Genomic DNA, 9632 nt, shown 5'->3' with positions numbered 1-9632 from the left:
GTGCCTCATGTGCCACTGGAGATCAGTGGAGAAATAACTCCAGAAAGAATGAAGGGATGGAGCCAAAGCAAAAACAATACCCAGTTGTGGATGTGACTGGTGATAGAAGCAAGGTCCAATGCTGTAAAGAGCAATATTGCATAGGAACCTGGAATGTCAGGTCCATGAATCAAGGCAAATTGGAAGTGGTCAAACAGGAGATGGCAAGCGTGAATGTCGACATTCTAGGAATCAGGGAACTAAAATGGACTGGAATGGGTGAATTTAACTCAGATGACCGTTATATCTACTACTGCGGGCAGGAATCCGTCAGAAGAAATGGAGTAGCCATCATGGTCAACAAAAGAGTCCGAAATACAGTACTTGGATGCAATCTCAAAAACGACAGAAGGATCTCTGTTCATTTCCAAGGCAAACCATTCAATATCATGGTAATCCAAGCCTATGCCCCAAACAGTAATGCTGATGAAGCTGAAGTTGAACGGTTCTATGAAGACCTACAAGACCTTTTAGAGCTAACACCCAAAAAAGATGTCCTTTTCATTATAGGGGACTGGATTGCAAAAGCAGCAACTCAAGAAATACCTGGAGTAACAGGCAAATTTGGCCTTGGAGTATAGAATGAAGCAGGAAAAAGGCTAATAGAGTTTTGCCAAGAGAATGCACTGGTCATAGCAAACACCCTCTTCCAACAACACAAGAGAAGACTCTACACATGGACATCACCAGATGGTCAACACCGAAATCAGATTGATTATGTTCTTTGCAGCCAAAGATGGAGAAGCTCTATACAGTCAGCAAAAACAAGACCAGGAGCTGACTGTGGCTCAGATCATGAACTCCTTATTGCCAAATTCAGACTGAAATTGAAGAAAGTAGGGAAAACCACTAGACCATTCAGGTATGACCTAAATCAAATCCCTTATGATTATACAGCAGAAGTGAGAAATAGATTTAAAGAACTAGATCTGATAGAGTGCCTGATGAACTATGGACAGAGGTTCATGACATTGTACAGGAGACAGGGATCAAGACCATCCCTATGGAAAATGAAATGCAAAAAAGCAAAATGGCTGTCTGAGGAGGCCTTACAAATAGCTGTGAAAAGAAGAGAAGCAAAAAGCAACAGAAAAAAGGAAAGATATAAGCATCTGAATGCAGAGTTCCAAAGGATAGTAAGGAGAGATAAGAAAGCCTTTCCCAGTGATCAATGCAAAGAAATAGAGGAAAATAACAGAATGGAAAGACTAGAGATCTCTTCAAGAAAATTAGAGATACCAAGGGAATATTTCATACAAAGATGGGCTCAATAAAGGACAGAAATGGTATAGACCTAACAGAAGCAGAAGATATTAAGAAGGGGTCGCAAGAATACACAGAAGAACTGCACAAAAAAGATCTTCATGACCCGGATAATAACGTGGTGTGATCACTCATCTAGAGCCAGATATCCTGGAATGTGAAGTCAAGTGGTCCTTAGAAAGCATCACTATGAACAAAGCTAGTGGAGGTAATGGAATCCCAGTTGAGCTATTTCAAAACCTAGAAAGACGATGCTATGAAAGTGCTGCACTCAATATGCCAGCAAATTTGGAAAATGCAGCAGTGGCCATAGGACTGGAAAAGGTCAGTTTTCTATCCAGTCCCAAAGAAAGGCAATGCCAAAGAATGCTCAAACTAATGCACAGTTGCACTCATCTCACACGCTAGTAAAGTAATGCTCAAAATTCTCCAAGCCAGGCTTCAGCAATATGTGAACTGTGAACTTCCAGATATTAAAGCTGGTTTTAGAAAAGGCAGAGGAACCAGAGATCAAATTGCCAACATCTGCTGGATCATCAAAAAATCAAGAGAGTTCCAGAAAAACATCTCTTTCTGCTTTGACTATGCCAAAGACTTTGACTGTGTGGATCACAATAAACTGTGGAAAATTCTGAAAGAGATGGGGATATCAGACCACCTGACCTGCCTTTTGAGAAACCTATATGCAGGTCAGGAAGCAACAGTTAGAACTGGACATGGAACAACAGACTGGTTCCAAATAGGAAAAGGAGTACGTCAAGGCTGTATATTGTCACCCTCCTTATTTAACTTCTATGCAGAGTACATCATGAGAAACGCTGGACTGGAAGAAGCACAAGTTGGAATCAAGACTGCCAGGAGAAATATCAATAACCTCAGATATGCAGATGATACTACCCTTCTGGCAGAAAGTGAAGAGGCACTAAAAAGCCTCTTGATGAAAGTGAAAGCGGAGAGTGAAAAAGTTGGCTTAAAGCTCAACTTTCAGAAAACGAAGATCATGGCATCTGGTCCCATCACTTCATGGGAAATAGATGGGGAAACAGTGGAAACAGTGTCAGACTTTATTTTTTTGGGCTCCAAAATCAGTGCAGATGGTGATTGCAGCCATGAAATTAAAAGACTCTTACTCCTTGGAAGGAAATTTATGACCAACCTAGATAGCATATTCAAAAGCAGAGACATTACTTTGCCAACAAAGGTCCATCTAGTCAAGGCTATAATTTTTCCAGTGGTCATGTATGGATGTGAGAGTTGGACTGTGAAGAAAGCTGAGTGCCGAAGAGTTGATGCTTTTGAACTGTGGTGTTGGAGAAGACTCTTGAGAGTCCCTTGGACTGCAAGGAGATCCAGCCAGTCCATTCTAAAAGAGATCAGTCCTGGGTGGTCTTTGGAAGGACTGATGCTAAAGCTGAAACTCCAGTACTCTGGCCACCTAATGTGAAGAGTTGACTGATTGGAAAAGACCCTGATGTTGGGAAGGATTAGGGGAGGGAGGAGAAGGGGATGACAGAGGATAAGATGGCTCAATAGTATCACCGACTCGATGGACATGAATTTGAGTAAACTCCAGGAATTGGTGATGGATTGGGATTCCTGGCATGCTGCGATTCATTGGGTTGCAAAGAGTCAGACATGACTAAGTGACTGAACTGAACTGACTGATTGTATCTACATAGGTGTGTGTGTGTATATATATATGTGTGTGTATATATATATGTGTGTGTGTGTGTGTGTATATATATATATATATATATAAAGTGTTTCAGAAATCTGATATATATCCTGGTATAACTATTATTCTCTTCTAACTACTATCTTAAAGTATGTTACCTTAAAAAATGTTGTACTTCAGATAAATAACCCAATTCCTTTGTCAATTGCATTATATTTAACTCTCATCAGATCTTTAACCTTTACTATTCTCAAGTATTTTATCATTTATAGACAGTTATTGTTTTACTTATGACTTCCCTGGTGGCTCAGTGTTAAAGAACCCTCCTGTCAGTACAGAAGACATGAAGATCCCCTGGAGAAGGAAATGGAAACCCACTCCAGTATTCTTGCCTGAGAAATCCTATGGACAGAGGAGACTGGTTGGCTATGGTCCATGGGGTCGGTCCATGGGGTCCCTAAGTGTCAGACATAACTTAACAACTAGACAACAGCACTATTGTTTTTCTCTGATGCTTTGCAAAAGTGTTCCTAGAGAAATGCTTCATCTTCAAGGAGATTCATGGAAATGACCCTGGTAAGTATACACTAACATGCAGGTTTATGATAACTAAGATCATAATACTGAACTAGGTAAATTTTTTAAAACTTTAATGGAAAACTCATTGATCCCTAAAGTTGTTAACCCAAGATCAAGATTGACAAGAATTATTAGTCCTCTAATTACAAGAGACTAAAGATGATTATGGCTTCCCTGGTGGCTCAGAGGTTAAAGTGTCTGCCTCCAATGTGGGAGACCCAGGTTTGATCCCTGGGTTGGGAAGATCCTTGGAGAAGGAAGTGGCAACCCACTCCAGTATTATTGCCTGGAGAATCCCATGGTTGGAGGAGCCTGATAGGCTACAGTCCATGGGGTAACAAAGAGTCAGATATGAATGAGTGAGATTATAATTTTTATGACTTCTTATACATATTTTCTGCTGTTTTATTTTTCTAGATTTAAGAAACTTTTTCCTCTAAGAATCTGTGACTTACAGCAATTCAATAAAATATATATATTTTTTGTAAACAAAGATGAGACATTTATCTGTCTTTTCCCTAGCTGATCCCTCCAAAAATTGAAAACTGTCATTAAATATTCTTATTTTTATAACAATATATGCTTTTGCATAAATTTAGTAAGAATCTACTCTCCTTGTGACAGAAAGCAATTGGAAATATTGGTTATATCACCAAGGCTTTGACTGAATTTTATATTCAAGAATGACAGACATAAACTCAGACAGCTTTTAGAAATGGCCAAGATCCCAGTAAAATAAGCTTAAAAAGAACTTATATGATCAATCACTATTCTTGCTGCACTTATGTAAATAATCAGGCCAAGTTTAATACAGACAAATTCATTTTACTGTGATTATCTTTAATAAAAGGGGGAATAATTATGGAGAAAGAAATTATGTCTACACCTATATAGGTATTAGATTCTTGTTTTAGTAATTGAAACTGCAGTACCTTGGCCACCTGATGCAGAAGAACTGGCTCATTAGAAAAGACCCTGATGCTGGGAAAGATTGACGGTAGGAGGAGAAGGGGACGACAGAGGATAGGGTGGTTGGATGACATCACCGACGTGATGGACATGAGTTTGAGTAGGCTCCAGGAGTTGGTTATGGGCAAGGAAGCCTGGCGTGCTGCAGTCCATGCGGTCGCAAAGAGTCAGACATGACTGAGAGACTGAATTGAACTGAACTGAATTTTCTTCAAGGTTTTATTATATGCTATAAGCTGGACTGAATTCTAAACTCTTTTAGTTTCTCCAAATATCTGACTACAAATCGCTAAACTAACATTTCCATTTTTCTTCTACTCATCTGACTTGAAATCAGTAAGAACAAAGATTACCCTTAAATCTTCTTAGAAAGGATCATGCCAGGTTCTCCTCACTGTCCAGATGGCAGTCAGACTTCAGAGACTCCAGCCTTAAGTGCACATCTCACAGTAAAGAAGAGTCCATCTGACACCTAGTTCTATACAAGCCATGGAAATGTCTGAATCCAATTAACCAGAAATTGAAGCAGATGTCAGTTGAGGGAGACAGCTTCTTAAGATGATTGGAACAGACCTGTGTATCTTTTTCCTTAACCTCTTCTTTTTCTTGGAGAAACAATGCTCGTATCCACATTCCCAATCTATTGTAAAAGTGGGAAACTTACCTATTTGTTGGGTTTGCCAGCAGAAATTTCTATCTGTTCATTTCAATGGTGACTCTTCAGTCCATACTGTAACAATTCTTTTCACTTGTCACAAGTGCTACTGCTAATTTCACTTGTTGTCTCCTTGACAGCAGCTATAGAGTAAGACTTGAAGCATCTCATTGGTCCATGGTCACCTTCAATGAGAACTTCCAGAAGGCATACATGACTCTAAGTTTGCTTCCATATGGAAAGTCCTCCTCCTTTGGGTTGGAAAAAAGTGCTAATGGATGCTTGATCAGAAATTTCTCTCTGACATTAGCAGAGCTGGCTGGTTCCACAGCCAAGGCAATAGCAACCAAGTGGTGATCATTTGACTCATTGGCTAAAGTATTGGCTTGACCAAGATGTTTGTTCAGGTAACTAACATCTTACGGAAAAATTTGAATGAAAATTTTTGCCAAACTAATAATTTGGGACAATCACATAGTCCTCAGTTATCTACTTGTTGAACAAAGAGGCACATATGAAATAACAAATACCACCTTCTGCACAAGGATAAATACCACTGGAGAGATTTAAAACTCAATTACACAAAATCAGGAACCAAGCCCATTGGTTACAACAAATTTTACCTGATGACATCTGATCTTTTCACCTATTTAGCTGGTCACTCTCAGATTTGAGTTCCTATTTAAAAATCATCATATAAACTGAACTTGTCATATTGCTTTTAACTCTGTTTTGTGTAACCATTTTTAACTTTTGTTCCTTTTGCCCTTTAAATTTTTTATTTATTATTATTATTATTTTACTTTACAATATTGTATTGGTTTTGCCATACATCAACATGCATCTGCCACGGGTGTACACGTGTTCCCATTCCTGACCCCCTCTCCTTCTTCCCTCCCCATACCATCCCTCTGGGTCATCCCAGTGCACCAGCCCCAAGCTTCCTGTATCCTGCATCGAACCTGGACTGGCGATTCATTTCTTGTATGATATTATACATGTTTTAATGCCATTCTCCCAAATCATCCCCAGCTCCCTCTCCCACAGAGTCCAAAAGACTGTTCTATACACCTGTGTCTCTTTTGCTGTCTCGCATACAGGTTGTCATTACCATCTTTCTAAATTCCATATATATGTGTTAGTATACTGTACTGGTGCTTTTCTTCCTGGCTTACTTCACTCTGTATAATAGGCTCCAGTTTCCTCCACCTTAAATTTTTATAAAAAGGATGAACCTAACAGGGTGATGTTGGCTCAGCACTTCGTGATATCTCCAGTGCTTATGATCTTGATAAGGTATAGACTTTAGATGAGAAATACCTGAACTTAATAATGCTATAAAATTTGTTCTTATGTGCAAAGATGAGTAAGACTGTTCTAGCAACTAGTAGAGGGCCATCACATCGTGTGCACTTGATACTTGCTTTGGGATTAAGTTGCTGTTCAAAACAGTAACTAGAAAACAAGATATTTAATTTTTTCAGTTATAAAATACTTCTCAGTTTAGGAGCAAATGGTAAAAATATCTTCATTTTTACATTTATTCTATGTTTCTCAGAGAATAAAGGAGAAAACTTTAATAGGAAAAATAATTCAAATGCACTGTTTTTCAAATTTACGTGTACTGCCTTCTTTCCCTCAGACTTAGTTATTTGGATGGTTTTTATGGATAATGCAAGAAGTAATGCCATATTAAATAACAATTTAAAGTTAGGCTTTTTGAGACACAATCAGCCACTGAAATACTTGTAAGCCATATATGGGTAGTGAATGGATTACCCAATACTCCAAAACACTTTCAGAGGAGACTGGGAAGCTGGAAAGATGACTTTGAATATGTTCTCTGACAAGTTGTCTCTGAGCTGAAATAGGACAGTTTACTGCTTACATGCAAAGCAACTTAAGAAGCAAACAGAACAGAGGCATCATCTTCTATAAAGAAAGAAGACAATTTATTTCCTGAAAAATAAGCAGAGGGACAAACTACCAGACTACTGCCAGGCATTTTGCAATTCAGAGAATGGCTGTAGTTGGTTTATAATGAGTTTTTCAGGGAAGCAGTGTGGAGCTACCCTCTGGAACTTTGCAATATTAGTCTAGCCCTCAAACGGCTTTAAAAATGATAAATCTTTGTCCCTGAAATAGCATCTTTTATGTTTAATTTATTTTCTTTAGCTTGAACAAAGCCTTCCTATTTATTTTTCGTGGCCCCAGGGGTTAACAATTTATTTTCTTCAGGCTCAAGAAGGTCGCTTTCATTTATTTTCCACAGATCAGGAGGAAACTTCTAGATGTTTCTAGATCAAGTGGTAGCACTGCCCATATAAGCTAAGGGATAGAGCAAGTATGGAAGTTTATTCCTCTGTCCTTGTTATGCATTTTTCTGCATCTGACAGCACACATCAGGTTTAATTGTGTGTAGTGATGTAGGAAGCTGCAGTTACAGATTCCTGTGACAATGTAATAAATTGCCATTTGTTTTGAAGACTCCATAGTGGTGAGTTAGACCCAGCTGGTGCTGTCACATGAAAGTTGATTTGTGAACCTCTTCCTAACACTGGTGATATTTTGCTGGTAGCTTGAAATTGACCACAGTGGAGGCATTTATACCAAAGAAATTGGCAAATGTCACAAATCAGGTCTTTTGCTTCCTTTTTTCTCAATTTGAAAGCAATCACTGTTGATCAACTGACTATATTACAAAAATAATCATGGTAGATACCTTAGTTGGTAGGTACACTTCAACCTGTTGATCTAGTCTTCCCTGTTGCCAGCATCTCCACCTTCTATAAAATGCATGGTCTTTTTCTTCATTCCACCTCATGAAGAAGGTAATTTGAAGGGCCACAGATAGTTGTTTGCTTTTTTAAAATGTTTTCCAACAGTATAGATCTCATGAGTCAAACCCTCCATGTAGATGATGCTATATTAGTCAATAGAACGAGCAATCAAGACATTATTCTTCAGGGCAATTTGCTTCTTGTTGATTTTGCCACAACCATGCTTGTAGACCAGTTGGTTTGCAGACTTCAGATTTGGTAACATCGTTGCTGTTGTTCAGCTGCTAAGTCCTGTCTGACTCTTTGTGATCCCATGGACTGCAGCACGCCAGTCTTCCCTGTCCTTCACTATCTCCCAGAGCTTGCTCAAACTCATGTCCATTGAGTTGTTGATGCCACCCAACCATCTCATCCTCTGTCATCCCCTTCTCCTCCCACTTCAATCTTTCCCAGCATCAGAGTCTTTTCCAATTAGTCAGCTCTTTTCATCAGGTGACCAAAGTACTGGAGCTTCAATTTCAGCATCAGTCCTTCCCATGAATATTCAGGGTTGATTCAGGTTACCAGTATGGTTCCATAATTCTCAGTATGTTAACTGAAACCTGATGAGCTTCGCAAAGGAGTCATTGAAGATCTGACAGAGGCAAAGAAGCTGCAACACCTTTCAAACATTTGGGTTCATACCAACTGATACCTCTGATCTTGATGACAAATGCCAATTTGGGTTCAGTGGGTACATACAAGTTGCTGGCTTTTCATGCTATCCTAACCATTCAAATTTCATTTCTGTACATCTCCCTGTATTCCTTGTGGTGGTGTTTAGCTTTTTCAGAGAAGCTTCCTCTTTGCCTTTCGAAGCATTTTCTGGGCACAAACTTCTTTCTCAGGCACTTGATCTTAAGCTCCGCCAAATTCTTTAGCTTTATCTTGAGGGTTTCTGGCATAGCATGAAGCTTCTTTTTCTTCTCTTCCGCACCTTTCCTGGTTGCAACCCAGAAAGAGGGGTATTTTGCTTCTTTAGAGAGCTAGTATTAAACATGTTCCAACACACTTACTCTAAGTGTGTGTATATCTGTGTATGTATCAAATGTAATTGAACAACTTTACTGTTTCTGTATGTAGAAAGATTAAAGTCATAACTGCATGGAGATTTTGTTTTTTCATTCAGTTAGTTTTTCAGAAGTCTTCATGTGAAACTGATACTCCTCCCTTGGGTCTTTAACTAGTCAACTTTATATTTGTTTTTAGTTTCTACAACTTAAAACTGTAAGTAGTTCTTACAACTTAAAGAACTTTTGAATATTAGGCATTAAAAATCCATATTTCTTTAGCACAGTCTCTCCAAACATCCATTCAATATGGAATCCCTGTGTGTGCATGCTAAGTCACTTCAGTCATGTCTGACTCTTTATGACCCTATGGACTGTAGCCCGCCAGGCTCCTCTCTCCCTGGGATTCTCTAGGCAAGAACACTGGAGTGGGTTGCCATGCCCTCCTCCAGGGGATCTTCCTGACCCAGGGATCTAACCCATATCTCTATGTCTCCTGAATTGTCAGGCAGGTTCTTTACCACTAGGACTACTTGGGAAGCCCTATAGAGTTCCCAAATTAATCTATTTTCTTATTCTCTGTCTCCTATCTTCTCTTCATAGTAGCCACTCTTTAACTTTCA

At 39.1% G+C, this 9632-nt stretch overlaps 1 pseudogene; it reads right to left on the bottom strand.

Annotated features, from left to right (window-relative positions):
• Positions 1-5347: 5347 nt before the first annotated feature.
• The window catches only part of LOC139177708 (large ribosomal subunit protein uL30-like), a 49752-nt pseudogene continuing 45467 nt past the window's right edge, over positions 5348-9632 (bottom strand).

The sequence above is a fragment of the Bos indicus genome, chromosome 19, assembly GCF_029378745.1.
Source record: "Bos indicus isolate NIAB-ARS_2022 breed Sahiwal x Tharparkar chromosome 19, NIAB-ARS_B.indTharparkar_mat_pri_1.0, whole genome shotgun sequence".
Lineage (NCBI taxonomy): Eukaryota > Metazoa > Chordata > Mammalia > Artiodactyla > Bovidae > Bos > Bos indicus.
This window is presented reverse-complemented; position numbering and strand designations above follow the sequence as displayed.